At 48.4% G+C, this 24,500-nt stretch overlaps 1 long non-coding RNA gene across 1 annotated transcript in view; it reads left to right on the top strand.

Moving 5' to 3' along the window:
- The first annotated feature begins 241 nt into the window (after positions 1-241).
- Positions 242-24,500, top strand: part of LOC147013396 (uncharacterized) — a 32,228-nt gene continuing 7,969 nt past the window's right edge. Inside the window, exon 1 of the long non-coding RNA XR_015051320.1 lies at positions 242-474. This is a non-coding gene — a long non-coding RNA (uncharacterized LOC147013396). The remainder of the gene's footprint in view (positions 475-24,500) is intronic.

Raw genomic sequence — 24,500 nt, 5'->3', positions numbered from 1 at the left:
CCCTGTGTCGTAAGAGGCGACCAGGGTTGCGTCAGGAAGGGCATCCGGCGTAAGACCTGTGCCAAATCATTGCGTGGATCATAACGGATGATCCACTGTGGCGACCCCTAACGGGAGCAGCCGAAAGAAGAAGAATATACATATATATATATATATATATATATATATATATATATATATATATATATATATATATATATATATATATATATATATGAATATATAATCTGTGTCACTTTCTTTGTCTCTGTCTTTCTCGCTCTGAAGATGAAGATGTTTACTAATCTGAAAACTCTCCCATTTTCCCTTTCTTTTACCCCATCCCATCCATAGTGATGCCTTTTGCGATATGTGAGGAAGATTTAAATCTGTCTCATTTCCTTTCCCTCTTGCTTTCTCGTGGTCTTTCTGCCACACTCTCTCTGCACTACTACCGCATGGTCGGCTTGAAGGTCAAAAAGCTTCACTGATCAGGTAAGTTCAGGTAGAACATGGATGCCGAAGCAGCATTCTTGTTTTGGAAACACGACCTGCCTTGCAATACCTATCAAGGTTTGACTGTTTATGAAACATTTTGAGACAAAGCTTCAGCAAAAATTGGACACAGCCAAAGAAGAAGATCCAAACGAAACAGTGAAGGTCACGGGGCATGTACTATGGTGATTGAGGATTAGATGAAGTGAATTGTATGTGAAGTGTGTTGAGAAATGTAAAGGCAATTAAATTACAGTTTCAGGATTAAAAATAAGTACACTTGTGTACTATTTGTACTTGTGGACAAAACAAGGACACTGATTTTATGTCTAACATGGTTTAATTGCGGTTTTGGACAACTTTCATTTTTATTTTTATTTGTATACAATATCAAGGCTTGTATAAGAGCTAACACACAGAACGCACAGCAAAGGGAGCAGGAGGAAAGAGGGGCGGGAGAGGGAAGGAAAAAGAAAACAATGTGGGGAACAGACATGAGATCTGTGGAAAGGAGAGGGATGGGGTGGGGTACACTGGGTTAAAAAGATGGACACCACAGGGACTTTCAGGAAGGAAAGGTACTCAATGCCTTTTTTTCAGGAAGGTCCTCAATGCCAGACATGAAATCCGAGCCGTATCTCTGGACATATCACGTACTTTTGACACGGTCTGGCACCCTGCCCTGCTCACCAAACTCTCTTCCTATGGTATCCAAGGCCATCTCCATTCATGGCTCACAGACTTCCTCTCCTGTCGCAGTCACCGTGTGGCCCTAAATGGAGTTCTTTCATCCCCTCTTCCTGTCCAGGCTGGAGTTCCTCAAGGTAGCGTTCTGGGCCCTGTTCTTTTTCTGGTTTTCATCAATGATCTCTCCGACTCTTTGGAAAATCCTCTTTATCTCTTTGCTGATGACTCCACCCTCTGCCGTACCATCTGTCATCTCTCAGACTGGCAAGCAGCAGCTTCTTCGCTCACTGCAGATCTGGATAAAATCACAAACTGGTCCAACGCGTGGAACATGTCTTTCAATCCGGACAAATCTCACACTCTCACTCTGTCTCTCCGAAAGGACCGTTTAGAACCCCCCTCCCCCCCCATCCACTTTATCAACAATCCTCTGGAAGAAGTCTTTTCTTTCAAGCTTCTGGGTCTCACTATCTGCCATGACCTTTCCTGGGAAAGTCACATTTCCAACCTCGCCTCCAAAGCCAGTCGCCGACTGGGAAGCCTCCGTCGTGCAAAGTCCTTCCTTGGCCCACCTGAGCTCCTGACCACTTACAAAGCTTTCATCTGCAGCCTGATGGAGTACTGCTCTCCCCTCTGGGCTGGTGCTCCTGCCTCCCACCTTTCTCGGCTTCATGCTGTGGAAACCAAGGCGTTTCGGATCATTGGCATCTCCCGCAATGAGGCTGAGTCTTTGGGCTTCTCACTCTCCACCGCAGGCTGGTTGGAGGTCTTTCTGTCTTCTGCAGTCTCCTCTCCAGCCTTGCCCCCTGCTCTCTCTGCGATTTGACCCCACATTTCCACAGGGTGCTGAAGGTCCGCCAATAACCTCCTTCTGGTGAAACTACCAAAATCACGAATTACTGCTCACCTTCACTCTTTCATTCCTCTTTTTTCCCGCCTTTGGAATAAACTCCCTCACTCGAGTCAATCCCATTCTTCCCTCCAGGCTTTCAAAACAGCTGTTCACCACCACCTCTTATCATCCCCCATCCAAATCCTCGCTCTTTTCTACCCCCGATAATCCACCCAAGCCCACTTCCTTCAAATTCCCTGCTTTCCTTCCTGAAAGTCCCTGTAGTGTCCATCTTGTATACCCCATGTTCCCCGCCCCATCCCTCTCCCTTCCACAGATCTCCTTATGTCTCTGTTCCCCACTGTTTTGTCCTTCCCACTCCCGCCCCTCTTGTACCATGCCCCCCCCCCCTTTGCTGTGCGTTGTGTATTAGCTCTCACACGAGCCTCGACAAGGTATACAAAAAAAAAAGTAGTGAATTTAAAGGAGATGGCTTTTGGTTGGATTAACAGGGGTCGAAAAGATCGTGGCTTTGGAAGGGGGAAGATAAGAGATGGTGGTGAACAGCTGTTTTGAAGACCTGGAAGGAAGAGTGGGATTGAAGAGAGTGTGGGAGTTTGTTCCAAAGGTGGAAAAAAAAAAGGAATGAAAGGTGTTTGTTTCAGAACCTGATGTTGGCTTAGCGGTGAGGGTGGTGGCTTGGGTCCTGAGTTCAAGCCCTGTTGGCTGCTGAATTAACACCAGGGGGTTGACTCAGCCTGTCATCCTTCCGAGGTCAGCAAAATGAGTACCAGTGTAGCAGCTAAAAGGCTGCACATGAAGGAAAGGGGTATTGATGGATTATTAAATCTAGTATTGGTGTGGCGCAGGCATGATGGGCCGAATGGCCTCCTCCTGTGCAAAAATTTTCTTGTAAAAATTTTTTTTTAAAGAGTGAAGGTGAACAGTGATTCCTGATTTTGGTAGTTTTACCAGAAGGGGGTTGCTGGTGAATCTTGAGCGCCCTGCGCAAATATGAGGGGGGGAGGGTCATATCGCAGACAGAGCATGGGGGGGGGGTGAGGCCAAAGAGGAGACGGTAGAAGACGGAAAGTCCACCAACCTGCCTGTGGTGAGAGAATGAGAGACCCAAAGACTCAGCCTCATCACGGGAGATACCAATGATCCTAAATGCCTTGGTTTCTACAGCGTGAAGCAGAGAAAGGTGAGAGGCGGGAACACCAGCCCAGAGGGGAGAGCAGTACTCCATCAGGCTGTGTGCAAAAGCTTTGTATGTGGTCAGGAGCTCAGGTGGGCCGAGGAACGACTGTTTGACGGAGGATGCCAGTGGCTTTGGAGGCCAGCTGGGAAATGTGGCTTTCCCAGGAAAGATCATGGCAAATAGTGAGACCGGGAAGCTTGAATGAAAGGAATTCTTTGAGAGAATTGTTGAGAAAGGAGATGGGGGTGGGGGGGGTTCCAGATGGTCCTTTCGGACAGACATTGTGAGAGTGTGAGATTTGTCTGGATTGAAAGACATATTCCATGTGTTGGACAAGCTTGTGATTTTATCCAGATCTGCAGAGAGTGAAGAGAATGCTGTTTGCCAGTCTGAGGGATGACAGATGGTATGGCAGAGGGTGGAGTCATTAGTAAACAGATAAAGAAGATTTTCCAGAGAGTCGGAGAGATCATTGATGAAAACCAGAAAAAGAACAAGACCCAGAACAATGCCTTGAGGAACTCCAGCCTGGACAGGAAGAGGGGATGAGAGAACTCCATTTAGGGCCACACGTTGGCTGCGACAGGAGAGGAAGTCTGCGAGCCATGAGTGGAGATTTCCATGGATGCCATAGGAAGAGAGTTTGGTGAGCAGGGCAGGGTGCCAGATTGTATCAAGGGCATGCAATATGTCTTGGCAGATGGCTCTGATTTCACGTCTGGCATTGAGGATCTCCCTCCATTGTTGGGAGAGCAAAAGCAGCATATCCAGGGTAGAGTGACCTGAATTGATGATCGGAAATCAAGCCATTGGCAAAGAGGAAGGATTTAATGTCTGAAGCGATGATGGTTTCCATAACCTTGCTGAGGATTGGAAGAAGTCTGATTGGTCTGGAGTTGCAGGGATCTGTTTTTGCACCTTTTTTTATGCAGGGCAGTGATATTGTTGCGAATTTGGAAGCTTACTGCACACAACAGCCAGGTCCTATAGATCAGCTATATCGGTAAGTATGTGTTTCTAGTTAGGGTCCCATCCTATGTTTAATGGGTGATTAATTGTACGTGCGCTGTGAGTTATTTTGATAGTTAGGATTTAAATTACCAACAACAACGACACCTGCCCTCGCTTCCTTCCAGCATCATCCACCGGCACCATTACACGCGTGCGTGTCAGCACGTACGTGGGCGGAGTCCAGTGTGCAAAAGCGGGGTTTCTCTGGACGTTGGTGTGCTGGCTTCGCCCCAAATATGGGCACAAGCGTTACGCTCTGGCTTCGCCCCAAATATGGGCACAAGCGTTACGCTCTGGCTTCGCTCCAAATATGGGCACAAGCGTTTCGTTCCGGCTTGGCTCCAAATATGGGCATAGAAGCGTTCTCTCTGCCCAATGAGGGAGTGTGAGCGTGGGATAAGAAGCGCGCATGGGCCAAACTGGAGGCCTCCAAGAAAGACCTGACAGGTCCGTTTCTTTTTGGGTGTACGCGTGTGTGTGTGTGTGTGTGTGTGTGTGTGTGTGTGTGTGTGTGTGTGTGTGTGTGTGTGTGTGTGTGTGTGTGTGTGTGTGTGTGTGTGTGTGTGTGTGTGTGTGTGTGTGTGTGTGTGTGTGTGTGTGTGTGTGTGTGTGTGTGTGTGTGTGTGTGTGTGGTGCCAGTCGATTAAGTAAAACTGCATAAGTGCTTGTACAAGGATTGCTATTCCTTCATTATTCAGTTAACTCTGCCTTCTTGCATGCTCCCCTGCCCCATTATAAATAAATATCCCTTTTGTTAAATGTTCCAGCTCGTTTCTGTGTTTCTTTCATTGGCTTGGCACGGTGTGTACTGAGAAATAGCGATGCCGTTCGGGCCGGTAAATTGTTAATTTGGTCCGACGGGCCTTGGTAATCTCCGCTCGGGTTACACACGGTTCGGGCTCGGTCACGGCTCGTTCCGCTTGAGGTCCGTTGAGGGTGTGAATTCCCCGGAAGCTTTGTCCGCGTGGGTAATTAGGTATATTGAAGTTTGGCAATTGACCATACCCCACGCGGTCGAATTATTGGCGATTCATGGTCCAATAAGGGACCCGTGCCTTTCAGACTTATCCAAAAGGCACGACCTCAATTCCGGTGTGTTTGGTGGAGCCGACTCTACTGCTCCCTCTAGCGGTCGTGCTTGCCACCGATACCCGGCCCCGTAACAATATTTGCTGATTTCCAAGCAGATGGCAGATGACCTTGAGCAAATGAGAGGGTGAATAGAACAGAAAGAGGGTGAGCGAGAGCAGAGGAGCAGGTTTTTAGGACACATGGGCTGATAGCGTCTGGGCCAGTTGCAGAATCTGTGTCGAGGTTTGACAGCAAGCTCTCCACCTTGTCAGATGAAAAAGACACAGAGTCCATGGACAGCTGGGTGCAACTGGGTAAGGTAGGTACAGAAAGCGATAGGTTTGACAAGATTTAGAAACAAACACAGAGTTTGGGCATTCAGTTTTTTCACGTGCAGTGTTAGCTGTGCTGCCATTTGAGGTAAGGGAGGGGATGGAGGGGGAACATACACCAGAAACAGACTTAACGAGATGCCACCAGGATTTGGAGTAGGGAGAGAGGTTTGAGAGTTCAGACTTGAGATTAGAAAGATGTTGTTTTCTGGCTCTTCTGAGGGTAGATATTAGCCTTCCATGAGGCGAGGGCAAGTTGTTTCAGGACAACTGCCTCACCACAAGCTTCAGTGTACCATTGGCGGGAGGAAGGGTCGGACAACTGAAGACAAGAGGGGATAAATCTGTGTATGAGAGAGAGAGCAAGTTCCTTTGAAAGAATTCCCAGGACGAGTGGATGTCGGAGGTAGTAGAGATGGGAGATCAGTTGAGAAATTTGATGACTGCTTGAAGTCCCTGCCAGTAGGCCTGAGTGAAATGCAAGACTCTACGGCGCTGTCGTTGAGGTGGTTCTCTAATAACAGCCAGAGAGATGTCTACTTTGACAAGCATGTAGTCAGATGAATTGATTGGAGTGCAGGAAGAACAGCAGATATTTTCAGGGAAATTGGTCAAAATCAGATCCAGAAAAGATGGAGTACCGTTCGTTGGTTGAGATCTGGGTCGGAAAGTTGACAGATTGTGTCGGTCCCAATGAGTCGCAGACATCCTTTGCTGAAGTGCCATGGCAGGTGAGAGCGGAACCCACACCCAGCCAACTGGCGTGATGACAGTTGAAATCACCACATATGAGGAAGAGAGAGTTGGGGTGAATGGATAGAAGTTGGTCCATGTTTTGGGATAATGAGGTGTAAATGGAGTCATCACTGTTTGGTGGATGGTACAATACCTTTAGGTGAGAGTGGAGGGAAGTCACAGCCAGAGGTATTCCTGTGGGTGTGGGGGAGAGAGGACAGTGCATGGTGAGTGAGGAATGGAGTCTGTGAAGAGAGCAACTCCACTACCAGGATGAGGCTCAGGTCTGTCATACCAGAGGAAGGAGTAACCAGGGAGAGAATCTAGGGAGTTTGAGATGTCTTGAAGGAGGAAAGTTTCTGTTCAGCAGATTATGTCTAGTTTGTCAGTGGCAACCTGTATGGAAAGATTTGTGAGGTTTGAGCGAAGGCCCCAGATGTTTGAGGTCCACACTGTTCAGGAAAAGGAAGAGGAGGAGATTTTGGGTGCAGTGGAGGGGGAGGGTAGGACGAGGGAGGAGGGGGGAGGAGGTAAGGAGAGTTATTGAGAGAGTGTGGGAGATTGTAGAAGAGCGTAGGGAGAGGGCCGGATGAGGAGGAGAAAAGGCTCGGTGGTGAGGGGTTGAGGTACAGTGGGGAGTAATAAGAGAGGGGGCAGAGGGCAGTTGAAGATTGGAGGAGGTGGTGTGATGAGATGGAAGAGAGAAGTTGGGGGAAGGAGGCACTATTGTGGTTGTGTGGGGAGGCAACTTTGGGAAGGGGAATGAGGGAGAAGATTGGAGGGAGAAGGGTGAGGAGGGAGTTTTTGAGAGGAAAGCTTGGAGGAGGAAGAGTGTGAAGGTTGCTTTGGGAAGGAGGAGGGTTGAGAGGGGAGACAATGAGAGCAGGCATGGCGAAGGTGCAGGAGGGCGATGGCAGAGGTGGGGAGAGGATAAGGATGAGACTTCGAAGAGGTATGGTGAAGAAGGGAGCAGGCAGGGGGAGGTACAAGATTTGAGAGGTTGGGAAGAGGGGGAGGTGTGCTGAGAGGAAGGAAGGAGCATGTTTGTGGTGATGAGTGTACTGATTGAGAGTGTGAGATATCTGTTAGGTTAGAATGGAGCCCACAGATGTGAGAACACCACACAGTTTGGGTCAACAGTGGAGGAGCTGATACTGAAGCAGAAGACAGGAAAGAGGTACCAATAGCAGAGGTAGGATGAGGGGCAATATGGGAGGGGTAAAGAGAGGGGATAACAGGTGAGGGGTTAGGAGGACATAGATTTAAGTCGGTGGGTTGAATTGGCACTGAAGTTGTAAAAAACAAAGGATGATTGATGGAACACAAACATGCATTGCCAAGTGGGATTTAAAAATTTTTCTAAGTCAGGGATGTGATTAAGGACATTACGTGAGGGATGCAAAAAATGAGAATTAAGAGAATGGAGAAAAGAAACGTTGTAAGAGTAGGACGGTTTAGACACGGGAGGAAGGAAAAGTCGAATTGAAAACAGCCTTTTGAAGAAGAAAAAGAAGAGTCGTAAATTATGATACAATACCGAGAACCACACGCGTGAAAGGGGAAATTGTAACATTTTAAGAGACTGTTTTTAAATTTTTTTTTTTTTTTGAGAAAGATGACGTAAGATGAGGAAAAGGAAAGGTTGAAGAAAAATAAATGGATGCGTGTTTTACGTCCTGTTTTTGTCTGTTACGTCCTGATCCGTTCAGTGTGGCAGATCTTCCACATGCCTCAACTCTATACATGCAAAAATAAATTGCAAATGTGATGAGGATAAAGCATGTATATATATATATATATATATATATATATATATATATATATATATATATATATATATATATATATATATATATATATATATATATATATTGTTACGGCTGTGGAAATTCGCAGAGCACCATATAGGTCCTTAGATCAGTTATGCCGATAAGTCTGTGTTCAGATAGATTTCCCCACCGTTGTCTAATGGGCTGTGATGTTTGAGTTAGCCGTTTTTCTTTTACTATCGTTATTTTGGACCAACTGCTCCACAACAACCACGATCACCACCACCACCTTCTCGTCAACCGCCAACATCCCCACAGACAACGAACAGCCACCTTCACAACAACCACCTTAACCACCACCGCCCAACCACACCACCCTCATGACCACCACAAATGCCAGCATCAACCATCTCCACAACAACAACCACAGCCACCTTCCCCACAACCGCATTTCAGGACCACACCACTACCACACCACAAACCTCTCCACATCGAATAACATCTCTGCCATGGATACTCATCAAGAAAGGAAATAAAGGCAACGGTAGGAAAACCCATTGCCCCCGCGGAGTGCCGGCAGAACCACAGCTCCGAAGAGAGAAGTTCCGATAACGCCTGGGATTTCCCCTCCCCCTTTCCTTGCTTTCCCGCGCGTCGGGACGGGGGAGGGGTGGATCGAGCCAGGGTTCAAAGTTGATGTAAAGGAGGGGCCTCATTTTGGGCGGACAATGCCCCGGCGACACCTCCCCTTAGGGGCAACAGCAACAAAACTTCTAGAATTCTTCCTCCGCGCGCCGTCGCGAAGGGAGGGCGAAGCGCCGTCGAGATGAAAGGGCACGCGGAACGAGCGTTTAGGGGGGGTCTGTCGAAGTCTGCAGGTCGTGGTCGCTCACTGAGTCGTCGGCTGCAGGAGGTTGTGGAGGCGTGTGGAAAGGAGGAGAGAGCGCAACGGAGCCAAGGTGCATGGCCTGCCGAGCCGTGCCTTACCGTGGGATGTGGAGACGGGACGCCGTGGGCCGCTCCAGTGAGGTGAAGCTCGCCAGCCCGGTCTCGCGGAGCCTCTGCGGTCTACACGGCTCCGTGTCAATAAAGACCCCAAGGGGTCCAGTCTGCCCCTCGTCTTTCCTGGGGTTTTTCCTTGCTTCTGAATGAATGTTGTGGCGCCATGTCCGCAAGTAGAACTGTATAAGTGACTGTACATAGTAAATAGACGGTTGTAGCTCTTTGTCTTGCTCGCGTCTTGTCACTACCCCCATTCTTCGTCTTGCTTGTATTACATGCATTGCTTTGACAAATTGCTTGATTGATACATGACTGCATATGTGTTGTTTGTAAATAAATGTGCTTGTTTAAATGTACCCCGTTCGTTGCGTCTTTTCCTTAATTGAGCTGCCATCTTGCACTCGGAATATTGTTGGTTTTTAAATAGCCGGTAAAGCGATCGGGTCCAATGGGGGTCGCGATAACACCCCGCTCGGTTATCCCAAACGGAGCGAGCTGCCTTAAGCGGCTCGTGTCCCAGCGGCCCCGTTGAGGTACAATCTCTCGGTAATCTACCCACGCGATTAATTAGGTATATCGACAATTCGGCGATTGACCCTGTAGCGCGCGCGGGTGGAGTACGGACAAGGTTGTGGTGTGGTTAAAAACACACCCGTGGCTGGTTTCCGGCGTTGATCCGGAAAGCCGCGACTGGATTGTCCGTTCGGTGGGCGAGACGGCCGCCATTGGCGAAACGCGGTCGCTCGCACGCCGGCGGGCGGAAATCTGTAACAATATATACATACACGTATACGTACGTATATACATACAATGGCCTCAATATACATACAATGGCCTGGGGATCACTGTATGTTGGATGCCATTGCCTTCGAGGCATGTGGCTTTCTCGAATTGCATCGATACATATTGCTACGGCTGTGGAAATTCGCAATACACCATAAAGGGTCCTGAGATCAGTTATGACGCTAAGTTTATGTGCAGATAGGTCCCCACCGTTGTTTAAAGGGATTTCTTCGTGTTCACCAGGCTGCGACTCTTTGAGATAGCCGTTTTTCTTTATCTCTCGTTATTTTGAACCACCATTGCAACAAACCTCCACGCAAACAACAACCGCCACCAACTACGCCACAATGCCCACCATGCTCACACCACCCCCACAACAATCACCACCATCTTCGCCACTATGCCCGCTTACGAACAACATCCTCCGCAGACCATGGTAAGACGGTTTTCGTGTCGGAAACCGTCTGAGAAGGATTGGCAGAACAAAAGCTCTTGTGAAGCCTGTGGGGTTTTTTCCCGCCTATTTTCCCCACGCTTGGTGTGAAGGGAAGGGGGAGGGCAGCTCGCTGCCGATTGGTGGATGCACGGCGTGAGGCGGTCGGGGTGAGGGAACGCCCCTTTTCGGGAACCTTCTCAAAGGGAGGCAGAGCCGAAAAATGGGAGGAGCGAAGGGCGGAGCCCCGCGCTATATAAGGCGGATCGCACGCGGGGCTTGCTCTCTCTTGGTGGTCGAGGTCAAGTCCTTTTTTTGTCTGGGTCGTTGACGTCATCCTCTCTGTCGGGGTCGTGCTGGATCTCTCTCTCTCTTTGTCGTCGGGGTGGCCTTCGTCGTTCTTTGTCGTCGAAGTCGAGTTCTCTCTCCCTCCCTCTCGTCTTGGCATTGAGCGACCTGTCGGTGAAGGCGCGGGCCGGTGGCAAGTCCGGGCGACGCCTCGGAGACGCAGACGGGAGGCGCAGCCCTGCCGGCGGTGTGGTGCGAACCTGCGCGTCTGGCGAGGAGTGCCGGAGAGAGCTCGCCAACCGTCTCACCACGAGGGTGCAGGTAACCAGCGTCGGTCTTGTTGACCCATTCGGTCATCCACGGCCATAAAGGTTTACGAACCCCGTCTACCCCCTTGCCTATGAGGGGGTCATTTCTTTTGCTTTGAATGAATGTTGTTGTGGCGCCGTCTGTTAAGTAAAACTGTGAAGTGCTTGTAAATAATAATTATAGTCGGTTGTATTGCTTTCTATTTGCCTAGCTTGTAAATTGCACGACTGCCCTTGCTTGTGTTGTGTGTGTAATACGTGTGCTGTATAATAAATGTCCTTGTGTGCAATGTATGCCATTCGTCGCGTCCTCCTTTCACCCCATTGAAATGCCATCTTGCATCGTGGAATGAGTAGTGGGTTTTGAACGCCTGGTAAGGAGAATCGGATCCGTCGAGGTCGGCGATAACACCATTCGGTTATCCCTGTAGCACGGAACGAACCGCTGAAGCGGTTCGTGTCCTAAGCCAACCTGTGGCGTGGTGCAACCCCTCGGTAGGTATATCAACATTTGGCAATTCACCCTATTTAGCGCGGGTAGAATGCGGACTGGGTTGTGGTGAGGTTAAACCCCCACCCGTGACTGATTCCTGGCGATAGTTCCAGGAGGGTCACCACTGAATTGTCCGACCGGTGGGCGACGCGGCTGCCATTCGAGGAACGCGGCCGATCGCACGCCGGCGGGCGCGAATTCACAACAATATATATATATATATATATATATATATATATATATATATATATATATATATATATATATATATATATATATATATATATATATATATATATATATATATATATATATTGTTACGAATTTGGAAGCTTAATGCACACAACAGCCAGGTCCTATCGATCAGTTATATCGGTAAGTACGTGTTTCTAGTTAGGGTCCCATCCCGAGTCTAATGGGAATTAATTGTACGTGTGCTGCGGAGTTATTTTCTAGTTAGCTTTTTATATCACTTACAACAACGACAACAACGCCCATCTTCGCTTTCACAACAACAAGACTCTGCTTGCGGAATTCTTCGCGTGCTCGCCGGCGAGTGAGCGCGTGCGTGGGCGGAGTTTAACATGGGTATGGCATCCCTCTTTGGCCAATCGGCAAGGAGCGGGCATCTCACCCACCCCGTCTCCTACTCATCACCATCGCCATTACGCATGTGGTCGGAGGTGAGGAGGTAGGTGGAGCTACAAACGCCTCCGATTGGGACTGCACCCAGAAGGGTGGGAGTTGTCCCGCCTACCATGGGCCTGTCCAATGGGAGAGGGCCAGGAAATCGCGCGATGGGTCCGACCAATCAGGAGGCGAGTGGCCAGGAGAAGAAGCCCCTCCCTCCTAAAAGAGGAAGAAAGTGGTTGTCAGGACGAGCATGGAGAGACAGAGATCGTGGCGTTTTGCCGAGCAGCCTGTCATCGTGTGTGTGAGACATTTCTTGTGGGAAAGGACATTTCAATTCAGACATTTCCAACCTGGCATCCAAAGCCAGTGAGTGGTTGTCCACAAGAGTGTGTTCTAGAGGATCGTTGATCATGGCGACAGCGGTCTGCAGTCTTGGTGCTGACAACGCCAAGGTCGTGGGTTTGAGTCCCACCATGGAGGTTCGGGTTGGTGTGACCACACGAGGTGGGACAGGTACCCCGGCCCAGCTCTACTGATTGAAGACCCACTGAGGTCCATTTTCTGGGTATTTGTGTGTGAGTATGTGTATCCCTGGGCCCTCTCTTCAAGTAGAATTGTGTAAGTGCTTTATTTTGCTTGTTGTACATTATTTACATTTCTTATTCGGATAACTCTGCTCTTTGTGTGTTCCCTTCCCCCCATTGTAAATAAATTCCCCTCTTGTTGAATGTCCCAGCTCATCCTTGTCCTTTCTATCATTGGTTTGCCGCGCTGCGAACAGGAATTAGGAGGCCTCTGTTGCCGTAATCGTGCAATTGGCCTGGCAGGATTCTGGTACTCTTCGCTCGGGGTACGACTCGGATCCGGCACGGTAATGGCCCGGATCGTGCAGATCCTGCCGAGGGTAAATTTCCCCGGTAGTTTGGACGACGTGGGTATTTACAGAAATTGAAATTGGCAATTGACCCTATCCCACGTGGTCGACCTATTGGCGATCTTCGGTCCGATAAGGGACCCGTGACCTTTCGGATTTATCTGAAAGGTACGACCTAAATTCTGGGTGTTCGGTGGAGCCGACTCTACTGCTCCCTCTCGTGGTCGTGCTCGCCACCAGGACCCGGCCCCACAGCAATATATATATATATATATATATATATATATATATATATATATATATATATATATATATATATATATATATTGTTACGGTTCTAGGAACCGTATGCATTCAAACATACAGCTGACCCAAAGTTAGTTATGCCGTTAAGTATATGTGTAGACAGATTCCCTCCTTGCGTTTAGTGGGAATATCGAAGGGGTGCGTTGCGATGTTTTTTTTTAGTTCGGGTAATAAATCCTTGTATCCCATCCCCCATCACGATCCACTGTCCACCTGCTGTATCCGAAGGCCCGTTGGCCAGGGCAAAATCGTTGTGTTGTGGCTTCTTCTTGATGAGTCCAGACACGTGTGGAGGAGGAGGGGCGGGTTTCTCTCTGCATGGCCGAAATCCCGCCCACAAAGGGCGGACCCATGGAGGCCCTGTCCAATCAGGGCGGACAGTGGCATCGGCTTTACCAAGGCCCCTCCCCGCTGAGGATAGATAAATAATTCTGTGTGGGTCGGCCGTGTTAGCTGGAGTCTGAGGTTGGAGAGAAACACGGTTGGAGTGAGACGGTTGGAGTCACGGGTTGCGAAAGAAATAAGGAGGGTTGTGACGCGGAGGGTCTGCCTGCGTCTCTCCTCGGCGCCCGTCTGTTGCGCTGGTTTGAGGGTGCCCGATTTTGACCGGATCTCTCGTGGGTCTTGTCGGCGGCCCTGATCCCCGTCTCAGACTCCGCTCTGCTCCACCCGAGCTCCTTCGTGGACACGGTCTCCGCGCGTGTGGCTGTGGCCCGAGCTGCACGACCACTGACAGGTGCCGCACCACGGAGCATCCCTTCACTCCAACGTGCAGGTACCCCAAAAGAACTGCGACCTCAGCTCACCTCCCTCTCTGGCTGCGGAGGTCCTTTGCAATACATCTGGGTTTATTTTCGTCTGAGTGCGCGTCTGAGTGTGTGGTGCCGTCTTTAAGTAGAACTGTTTAAGTGTTTGATCATTGTAAATCTTGCTTGTATATCCCACGATAAGTCTGCTCTGAGTGCTTCTGTAAGTTGATTGTAAATAAACCATTATTAAAAATGTTCCCAGTTCGTTTTCGTCTTTTCCTTCATTAGTCCAGCATGGTTCGGATCTGAGTTTAGCCGGGTCTTATCCCCGATAATTTGTTCATCTCAGCCGGTATGTTCTTGGCGAGTCCGCTCGGCTGCATCCAAACCGGAAAGGTAGTTGGTGGAGTGATCCGGTTTGGGCAAGATGTACCGAGGGCATGGTTCCCCGGTAGACGACACCACGTGGTTAATTCGGTAAATTGGTTCCAGACAAAAAGACCCGATGCTACGCGGTAGAAGTATTGGCATCCACGGTCCGTTAAGCGACACGCCACGTCACGGAATTATCCATGAGCGACGGCCTACAATTCCGAGAGTCTGGTGGGAGACGACGTAACTTTCCCCACCTTGTGGTCATTCTCGCCACCGGTCCCCAGCCCTCAACAATATATATATATATATATATATATATATATATATATATATATATATATATATATATATATATATATATATATATATATATATATAGTTGCGAATTTGCGCCCGCTGGCGTGCGAACGGCCACGTAACTCGAATCGCGGCACGTCGCCCACCGGACGGACAATTCCGTCGTGACCCTCTCGGACTAACGCCGGGAACTAGTCACGGGTGGGCCTTTCGGCCTCACCATGATCGTGCCAATCGGCCCCCCGCGTGGGATAGGGTTGTTCGCCAAATTCGACCTACCTAAGTACCCACACAGAGGGTAGACCGGGCGATCGCACCTCGCCGCAGGTCGACTTCGGACACGGGCCACTTTAAGCGACCCGTTCCGTACTATCGGGATAACTGAGCGGTGTTATCGTCAACCTCGACGGTTCCGATTAATTATCGGGCGTATTTAGCCCACTACCAACCCTTTACGTAAAGTAAGATGGAGATTCAATTAAAGAAAAGACGAAGCGAAACGGGAAAGACAGTTCAACATAAGGCACATTTATTCCGCGGCAAACGGAAAGCACACATATACAATTACAACAATTATGCACCAAAAGCAAATGTAAAAGAAACACAACAATTATGCACCAAAAGCAATTGCAACAAAAGAAACACAAGGCAGATCTACTACCGACTACGCGAGCACACGGCAACACTTACACAGTTTTACTTTACAGACGGCGCCGACAACACATATACTCAAAAGCAAAAGAAAAGGGGCCACCCTCTATGACCAGGGGGCAGACGGGCCTGGGGCCGAGACCGCGTGGAGCCTACCCGTCTTGTAATGAGCCGCAAAATGGCGGCGGTGCCCCGACTCCGTGCTCCTCCGCGGGTTTCGTTGGCACTGCTTGGAATGGGGTGGGAACGGGGCCCCCTTTTCGCACTATCTCAGCGCGGGGGGAAACAGGGGGGGGTTGTTGATGCTCTGGGGAAAGAGGATAGCTGGCTTGCTTGGGTCCCGCGACGAGCGACTCCACTGCGCCCTCGACCGCGTTCCCGGCTTCCCCTCTCTGCAGCTCCCCGACAGACCGACTCTCCTCCAGACCCGTCTTGACTGCTGCTGCCACACTTCGCCGCCGCCACACCTCTCCAACTCGAGCCCGAAACAGAAAAACTCCGACTGCCTCCAACTGCTTCCGACCCAAAACTCAACTGACTGAATTCGCCCCGCGCTCGTCGCTTTATAGTGCGACAGGAGAACCCATATGCAGATTTCCGGATCAGGGTGGGCTCGGGGGTGGAGCCACGCTCGCCCATTGGATGGAGGAAAAGTGGGCGTGAACCTCCCCTGATCCTCGAATCTGCATATATCGATTCTACTCCGACGCGCCTGGAGGCGGGGCCAAATCGCCCCACGCTTAATGATTGGACAGATCAGAAGTGGGCGTGTATCATTCTTGATCCGACTTCTCGGAAAGGCCGCTTTTTGCACCCGCTGCTCGGCGCGCGCCCTGTACGAGTCCAGGATCGGTGCCCACAAGCGGTGCGGGAATGGCCGCAGAAGGAGAGGTGAAGGTGGTGGAGGGTTTATTGTGGCGGTGATGGCCATGGCGACGCTTGGAATGGCAGTGATGCGATGGTTGCGAGAGCGAGTTGTGACGGTAAAGGTCGTGGCTGTTGGCGTTGTTGTTGTTGTGAAGCGGCGTTGCGGTTGGTGGTTGTTGTGTGATGGCAGTTGAGACGTGGTTGGCTCAAAATAAAGATAGAACAGAAAAACGGCTATCTTAAAGGGTCGTAGCCCGAATGAATGACATTTATTCCCTCTAAACAACGGGTTTGGGCTAACTACACATGTACTTACAGAGATACCTCACCTACGGGACCTGAATGGTGGTTTGCGAATTTCCTCAACCACAACAATATATATATATATATATATATATATATATATATATATATATATATATATATATATATATATATATATATATATATGTTGTTACGATGGTGGAAATTCACAGAACACCATTCATGTTCCCCAGAGATCAGTTATTTCAATAAGTACGTGTTTTCGGTTAGATTCCCCCACTGATGTATAACGGGTCTTGTTCGTGTGCCGGGCTGTGAATCTTTGAGGTAGCTGTTATTCTTTTCTGTCTTTTATTTTCAACAACATCTCAACAACGCTATCAACTCCACAACACTGCTATCTTCTCGACAGCGCCATCAACATCACGACACCATCACGCCATCCTCAGCAACAGCGGCAAAATGCCGTTATAGCAGACACGGCGCGCCGCATTGGAGGCCACATTTCACCGTCCGTGTGAAAACAGCCGTGAAACGGCTGATTAGCATAATCAGATCAAGATGGGCTCTTCCTCGGAAAAGACTGGCCAATCAGAACGTCCGTGTGAAAACAGCCGTGAAACGGCTGATTCGCAAAATCGGATCAAAATGAGCTCTGCCTCAGAAAAAGCCAGCCAATCAGAAATGGGGTTTCCACCAGGGGTGAAAGGGCAGAGGTGAAAGTAGGCGGAGCCAGCAGCGGGTGAACATTCGAAGGGCGGGCACCCCCACCTGATAAAAAGGGCGGAGTCGCCAGAGCCAGTGGTCAGTTGGAGTTAAGTTGGTGTGGAGCGTCAAGAGCGAGTTGGGCGGGGTTGAGGCGAAATGGCAGAAGGACGGAGTTTGGAGTCGCTGAAGAGAAGGCGCATCGAAGCTGTGTCGCGGTCCGGGCAGACGGCCCTGAGAGCTTCGAACGGCGCTGAGGAGTGAACGGGCCCGAAAAGAGCATCAACTCCAAGAGAGCAAGGCCCGTTCGCTCCTCTGAAGCATCGTCGGCCAAGCCCGATCGACCAGGCCGCGGGGAAGGCCAAGCGACCAAAGAGAGCAGCCTGCCAAGCTGCTTAAGCCGCTCAAGCGACTGGCGCGTTTTACGACGCCCCGGTGGAACAGAGACACAGGGGTCGCCGACCCGAAGACCGTGGAGTCGCCACTAAGGGGCGGCCAGGTAACCAGCCCGGTCTCTTGGAGTCCTTCGGTCATCCCTGCTCTGAGTACCATTAAAGGCTGACGAGCCCCATTTCTTTTCCTTGGGTTTTGTATGGAAGTCTGTGGCGCCTTGTCTCATTAAGTAGGAATTGTGATTAAGTGCATGATTGAGTGTACAGTATTGCATAGACCTCGGCTGTAGGCGTTTTGCTCGTGTCTTGTCCCCATCCTCCATTGATTACGTGCTTACTATAAATAAATGCTCCATTGTTTGAATGTCAACCTGCTCGTTGCGTCATTTTCTGCCATTGACTGCCATGGTGCGCTCAGGATGTTAACTGGCTATTAAGGCCGATAAAAGTGATAATCTGGTCCAACGGCACTTGGCGATTTAAAACCGCTCGGCTTCGCACACAGAACGAGCATGCTTAAGCGGCTCGTTTCCGTACGAGTCCTGTCGAGGTATGAACTCTCGGTATTTCTGTCCGTGCGAATAGTTAGGTATATCGATAATTCGGCGATTAACCTTGTAGCGCGTGGACAGAATAATTGACAAGTTTATGGTGCGTTAAAAGGCACCCGTAGCTGGTTTTCGGGGTTGTCCGGAAAGCTATGACTGGATTCCGGCCTTCGGTGGGCGCGCGACTGCGATTGGACTGAAGCGGTCATGCGAACGCCGACGCTGGCGAAAATCTGTAACAATATATATATATATATATATATATATGTATGTATATATATAGTTATGTATATATATATGTATGTATATATATATGTATGTATATATATATATATATATATATATATATATATATATATATATATGTATGTATATATATATATATATATGTATGTATATATATATATATATATATATATATATATATATATATATATACATACTAGTACGGGCCCGTAGATGCGTGCCCGTAGGTGAGTGCCAGTATGTGCAGCCCTCTCTCTCGCCCCCATCTCTCGGTCCCTCTCTCTCGCCCCTCTCTCGGCCCCCTCTCTCGTCCCCCACTCTCATCCCCCCTCTCTCTCGCCCCTCTCTCGCCCCCCTCTCTCCCCCTCTCTTGCCCCCCTCTATTCCCCTAGTCTCGCCCTTCCTTTCTCCCCCCTCCTCTCTCACCCCACTCTCATCCCCCCCTCTCCCGTCCCCCTCTCTCGCAGATATTGGTCGACAGATAATTGGCTGTAACTTGGGAACTCCGATTAATATCATCTCCGATTAATATCAAACCTCGTGCTCGTCCGATTAATATCAAACCTCGAAAAGGCACATCCGCGGGTCCCCAGCAATATTCCTGGCACGTTTCAATCAGATCGGACCGTCAATCGTGCAAAAAAAAAAAAAAACATTCATTGTGAAATTGTGACGTCATTCGTGATGTCATAGCACCGTGTCTTGTCATTGGTTGACAGATAAATGGCCGTAACTTGGGATCCGCTCGTCCGATTGACATCAAACCTCGAAAAGGCACATCTGCGGGTCCCCGGCAATATTCCTGGCAAGTTTCAATGAGATCGGACCGGCGGTCGTCGAGAAATGGCGGTCGCAGACAGACAGACAGACACACAGAGATTGCTGGAAAAAATATATATATATATATATATATATATATATATATATATGCATGCCTGGTGTTGGCGCAGTGGTTAGGGCAGTGGCTTGGGACCCAAGAGGTCCTGAGTTCAAGCCCCGTTGGGACACTGAATTAATATATGTATGTATATGTATATATATATATATATATATATATATATATGTGTGTATATATATATGTGTATATATATATGTGTGTATATATATATATATATATATATATATATATATATATATATATATATATATATATATATATATATATATATATATATGTGTATATATAAAAACCAAGTCGAAAACACCAGGGGGTTGACTCAGCCTGCCATCCTTCCGAGGTCGGCGAAATGAGCACCAGTTGTACTGGGCCCGGTGTATGCCCCGGTGAGAATAGGTGTACCATATCCCTGTGTGTCGTAAGAGGCGAGCAGGGTTGCGTCAGGAAGGGCATCCGGCGTAAAAAACCTATGCCAAATCATTATGCGGACAACAAAACGAATTTCCATACCGGATCGGTCGAGGCCCGGGTTACCAACGACCGCCACCGGTACCGGTACCAGTGGAAATTGTGCTACTGCTGGGCGAAGGAGGAGAAGGAGACGTGGAAGGCGAGTCTGGAGGCAGTGGGAGAGGGGGAAGAGTAGAAGTGTGGAGGTGAGAGTTGGAACTCTGAATGTTGGGACGATGACTGGCAAAGGGCGAGAGTTGACTGATATGATGGAGAGAAGAAAGGTGGACATACTGTGTGTACAAGAGACCAAGTGGATGGGGAGTAAGGCTAGGAGCATTGGAGGTGGTTTCAAACTGTTCTACCATGGTGTGGATGGGAGGAGAAATGGTGTTGGGGTAATCCTGAAGGAAGATGATGTCAAGAGGGTATTGGAGGGAAGGAGAGTGTCTGACCGAGCGATGAGTGTGAAGTTGGAAATTGAAGGGGTGATGATGAATGGAATCAGTGCATATGCCCCGCGTATGGGGTGTGAAATGGAGTATAAAGAAGATTTCTGGAGTGAGTTAGATGAAGTGGTGTAGAATATATCCAAGGATGAAAGAGTGGTGATTGGAGCAGATTTCAATGGGCATGTTGGGGAAGGGAATAAAGAGGATGAGGAGGTTATGGGAAGGTGTACGGTCTCAACAAGAGAAATGTGGAAGGGCAAATGGTGGTAGAGTTTGCAAAAAGAATGGAAATGGCAGCGGTAAATATGTATTTGAAGAAGAAGGAGGAACACAGGGTGACATACAAGAGTGGAGGAAAGTGCACACAGGTGGATTACATCTTAAGTAGGAGATGCAACCTGAAAGAGATTAGTGACTGTAAGGTTGTGGCAGGGGAGAGTGTAGCTCGACAGCATCGATTGGTGGTCTGTAGGATGACTTTAGAGGTGAGGTTGAGGAAGAGAGTGAGGGCTGAACCAAGGACCAGATGGTGGAAGCTGAAGGAGGAAGACTGTTGCGTGAAATTTAGGGAGGAGGTGAGACAGGCGTTGGATGGTGGTAAAGATGGGTGGGATGATTGGGCAACGACAGCAGAAGTGGTGAGGGAGATAGCTAGGAAGGTACTTGGTGTGACATCTGGACAGAGGAAGGAAGATAAGGAGACTTGGTGGTGGAATGAGGAAGTACAGGAAAGTATAAGGAAGAAGGGGTTGGCGAAAAAGAAGTGGGATAGTCAGAGAGATGAAGAAAGTAGGCAGGAGTACAAGGAGTGGCGTCGAAAAGCAAAAAGAGAGGTGGCAAAGGCCAAGGAAAAGGCATATGATGAGCTGTATGAGAAGTTGGATACAAAAGAAGGGGAAAAGGATTTATACCGATTGGCAAGACAGAGGGACCGAGCTGGGAAGGATGTGCTGCAGGTTAGGGTGATAAAGGACGCAAATGGGAATGTGCTGACGAGCGAGGAGAGTGTGTTGAGAAGGTGGATGGAGTACTTTGAGGAGCTGATGAATGAAGAAAATGAGAGAGAGAGAAGGTTGGAAGAGGTGGAGATAGTGAATCTGGAAGTAGGGTGGATCAGTAAGGATGAAGTGAGGACTGCTATGAAGAAGATGAAAAGTGGAAAGGCGGTTGGCCCAGATGGTATACCAGTGGAGACATGGAAGTGCTTAGGAGAGATGGCAGTGGGGTTGTTAACCAGATTGTTTAATAAAGCCTTGGAAAGTGAGAGGATGCCGGAGGAGTGGAGATTAAGTGTGTTGGTTCCGATTTTCAAGAATAAGGGTGATGTGCAGAGCTGTGGTAATTACAGAGGGATAAAGTTGTTAAGCCACACCATGAAGTTGTGGGAAAGAGTAGTGGAAGTTAGGTTGAGAGGAGTGGTGACGATCTGTGAGCAGCAATATGGGTTTATGCCAGGAAAGAGCACCACTGATGCGATGTTTGCTTTGAGAATGTTGATGGAGAAGTATAGGGAAGGCCAGAAAGAGTTACATTGTGTGTTTGTGGATTTAGAGAAAGCTTATGATAGGGTGCCAAGAGAGGAGTTGTGGTATTGTATGAGGAAGTTGGGAGTGGTGGAGAAGTATGTGAGGATCGTGCAGGATATGTATGAGGACAGTGTGACAGCAGTGAGGTGTGCGGTAGGAATGACGGACCGGTTTAAGGTTAAAGTGGGATTGCACCAAGGATCGACTCTGAGCCCTTTCCTGTTTGCAATGGTGATGGACAGGTTGACGGACGAGATCAGACTGGAGTCTCCGTGGACTATAATGTTTGCGGATGACATCATGATCTGTAGGGAGAGTAGGGAGCAGGCTGAGGCGAGCCTCGAGAGGTGGAGGTACGCACTGGAGAGAAGGGGAATGATAGTCAGTATGAGTAAGACGGAGTACATGTGCGTAAATGAGAGGGAGGGTGGTGGTATGGTGCGGTTGCAAGGAGTTGAGGTGGGGAAGGTGGATTGGTTTAAATACTTGGGATCAACTGTCCAAAGTAAGGGAAAGTGTGGGAGAGAAGTGAAAAAGAGAGTGCAGGCAGGATGGAGTGGGTGGAGAAGAGTTGCAGGAGTGATTTGTGACAGAAGGGTAGCTGCAAGAGTGAAGGGGAAAGTATACAAGACGGTAGTGAGACCAGCTATGTTGTATGGTTTGGAGGCGGTGGCACTGGCAAAAAGACAGGAAGCAGAGCTGGAGGTGGCAGAGTTAAAGATGCTGCGATTCTCGTTGGGAGTGACGAGGATGGATAGGATAAGAAATGAGTATATTAGAGGGACAGCGCAGGTAGGACGGTTTGGAGACAAAGTGAGAGAGGCGAGATTGAGATGGTTTGGACATGTGCACAGGAGGGAAACGGAGTATATCGGGAGAAGGATGTTGAAGATGGAGCCGCCAGGTAGGAGGAGAAGAGGAAGGCCAAAGAAGAGGTTCATGGATGCGGTGAAGGCGGATATGCGGGTGGTTGGAGTGTCAATGGAAGATGTGGAGGATAGATCGAAATGGAGACGGTTGGTCCGCTGTGGCGACCCCTAACGGGAGGAAGCCGAAAGAGGAAGAAGAAGAAGATATATATATATATATATATATATATATATATATATATATATATATATATATATATATATATATATATATATATATATATATATATATACGTGTACCGGGCGTAGTGGCATGCGCCTGTAATCCGGCTACTCGGAGGCTTGGGTTGGAGGATCGCTTGAGGACGGGAACTCTGCGCTGGGCCACGCTATGAGAGGGTGTAGGGCAGCCCAGAATCATGGTGAAACCCAATCCTTATCCCTGTGTCGTAAGAGGCGACAAGGGTTGCGTCAGGAAGGGCATCCAGCATAAAATCTATGCCAAATCAGTATGTGGATCATACCGGATGATCTGCTGTGGCGACCGCTAACGGGAGCAGCCAAAAGGAGAAGAAGATATCCGTATACACGTGTATATATGTATGTATGTATATATATATATATATATATATATATATATATATATATATATATATCTATATGTATGTATATATATATATGTATATATATATATATATGAGCCTGGTGTTGGCGCAGTGGTGAGGGCAGCGGCTTGGGATCCAAAAGGTCCTGAGTTCAAGCCCCGTTGGGCCACTGAATTAATACACCAGGGGGTTGACTCAGCCTGTCATCCCTCCGAGGTCGGCGAAATGAGTACCAGTGTACTGGGCCGGTGTATACCCCGGTTAAAATAGGTGTACCATATCCCTGTGTCGTAAGAGGCGACCAGGGTTGCGTCAGGAAGGGCATCCGGTGTAAAACATGTGCCAAATCAGTATGTAGATCATACCGGATGATCTGCTGTGGCGACCGCTAACGGGAGCAGCCAAAAGGAGAAGAAGATATCCGTATACACGTGTATATATGTATGTATGTATATATATATCTATATGTATGTATATATATATATGTATATATATATGAGCCTGGTGTTGGCGCAATGGTGAGGGCAGCGGCTTGGGATCCAAAAGGTCCTGAGTTCAAGCCCCGTTGGGCCACTGAATTAATACACCAGGGGGTTGACTCAGCCTGTCATCCCTCCGAGGTCAGCGAAATGAGTACCAGTGTACTGGGCCGGTGTATACCCCGGTTAAAATAGGTGTACCATATCCCTGTGTCGTAAGAGGCGACCAGGGTTGCGTCAGGAAGGGCATCCGGTGTAAAACATGTGCCAAATCAGTATGTAGATCATACCGGATGATCTGCTGTGGCGACCGCTAACGGGAGCAGCCAAAAGGAGAAGAAGATATCTGTATACACGTGTATATATGTATGTATGTATATATATATATATATATATATATATATATATATATATATATATATATATCTATATGTATGTATATATATATATGTATATATATGAGCCTGGTGTTGGCGCAATGGTGAGGGCAGCGGCTTGGGATCCAAAAGGTCCTGAGTTCAAGCCCCGTTGGGCCACTGAATTAATACACCAGGGGGTTGACTCAGCCTGTCATCCCTCCGAGGTCGGCGAAATGAGTACCAGTGTACTGGGCCGGTGTATACCCCGGTTAAAATAGGTGTACCATATCCCTGTGTCGTAAGAGGTGACCAGGGTTGCGTCAGGAAGGGCATCCGGTGTAAAACATGTGCCAAATCACTATGCGGATCATACGGATGATCCGCTGTGGCAACCCCGAACGGGAGCAGCCGAAAGAAGAAGAAGATATATATATATATATATATATATATATATATATATATATATATATATATATATATATATATATATATATATATATATATATATATATATATATATATTGTTACGGCTGTGG

This window comes from Eptatretus burgeri, chromosome 14 (genome assembly GCF_056783735.1).
Source record: "Eptatretus burgeri isolate ZD-2024b chromosome 14, Ebu_testis_v1, whole genome shotgun sequence".
NCBI classification, from domain to species: domain Eukaryota; kingdom Metazoa; phylum Chordata; class Myxini; order Myxiniformes; family Myxinidae; genus Eptatretus; species Eptatretus burgeri.
The sequence above is the reverse complement of the archived record's forward strand: the minus strand, read 5'-3'. Positions and strand labels throughout refer to the sequence as shown.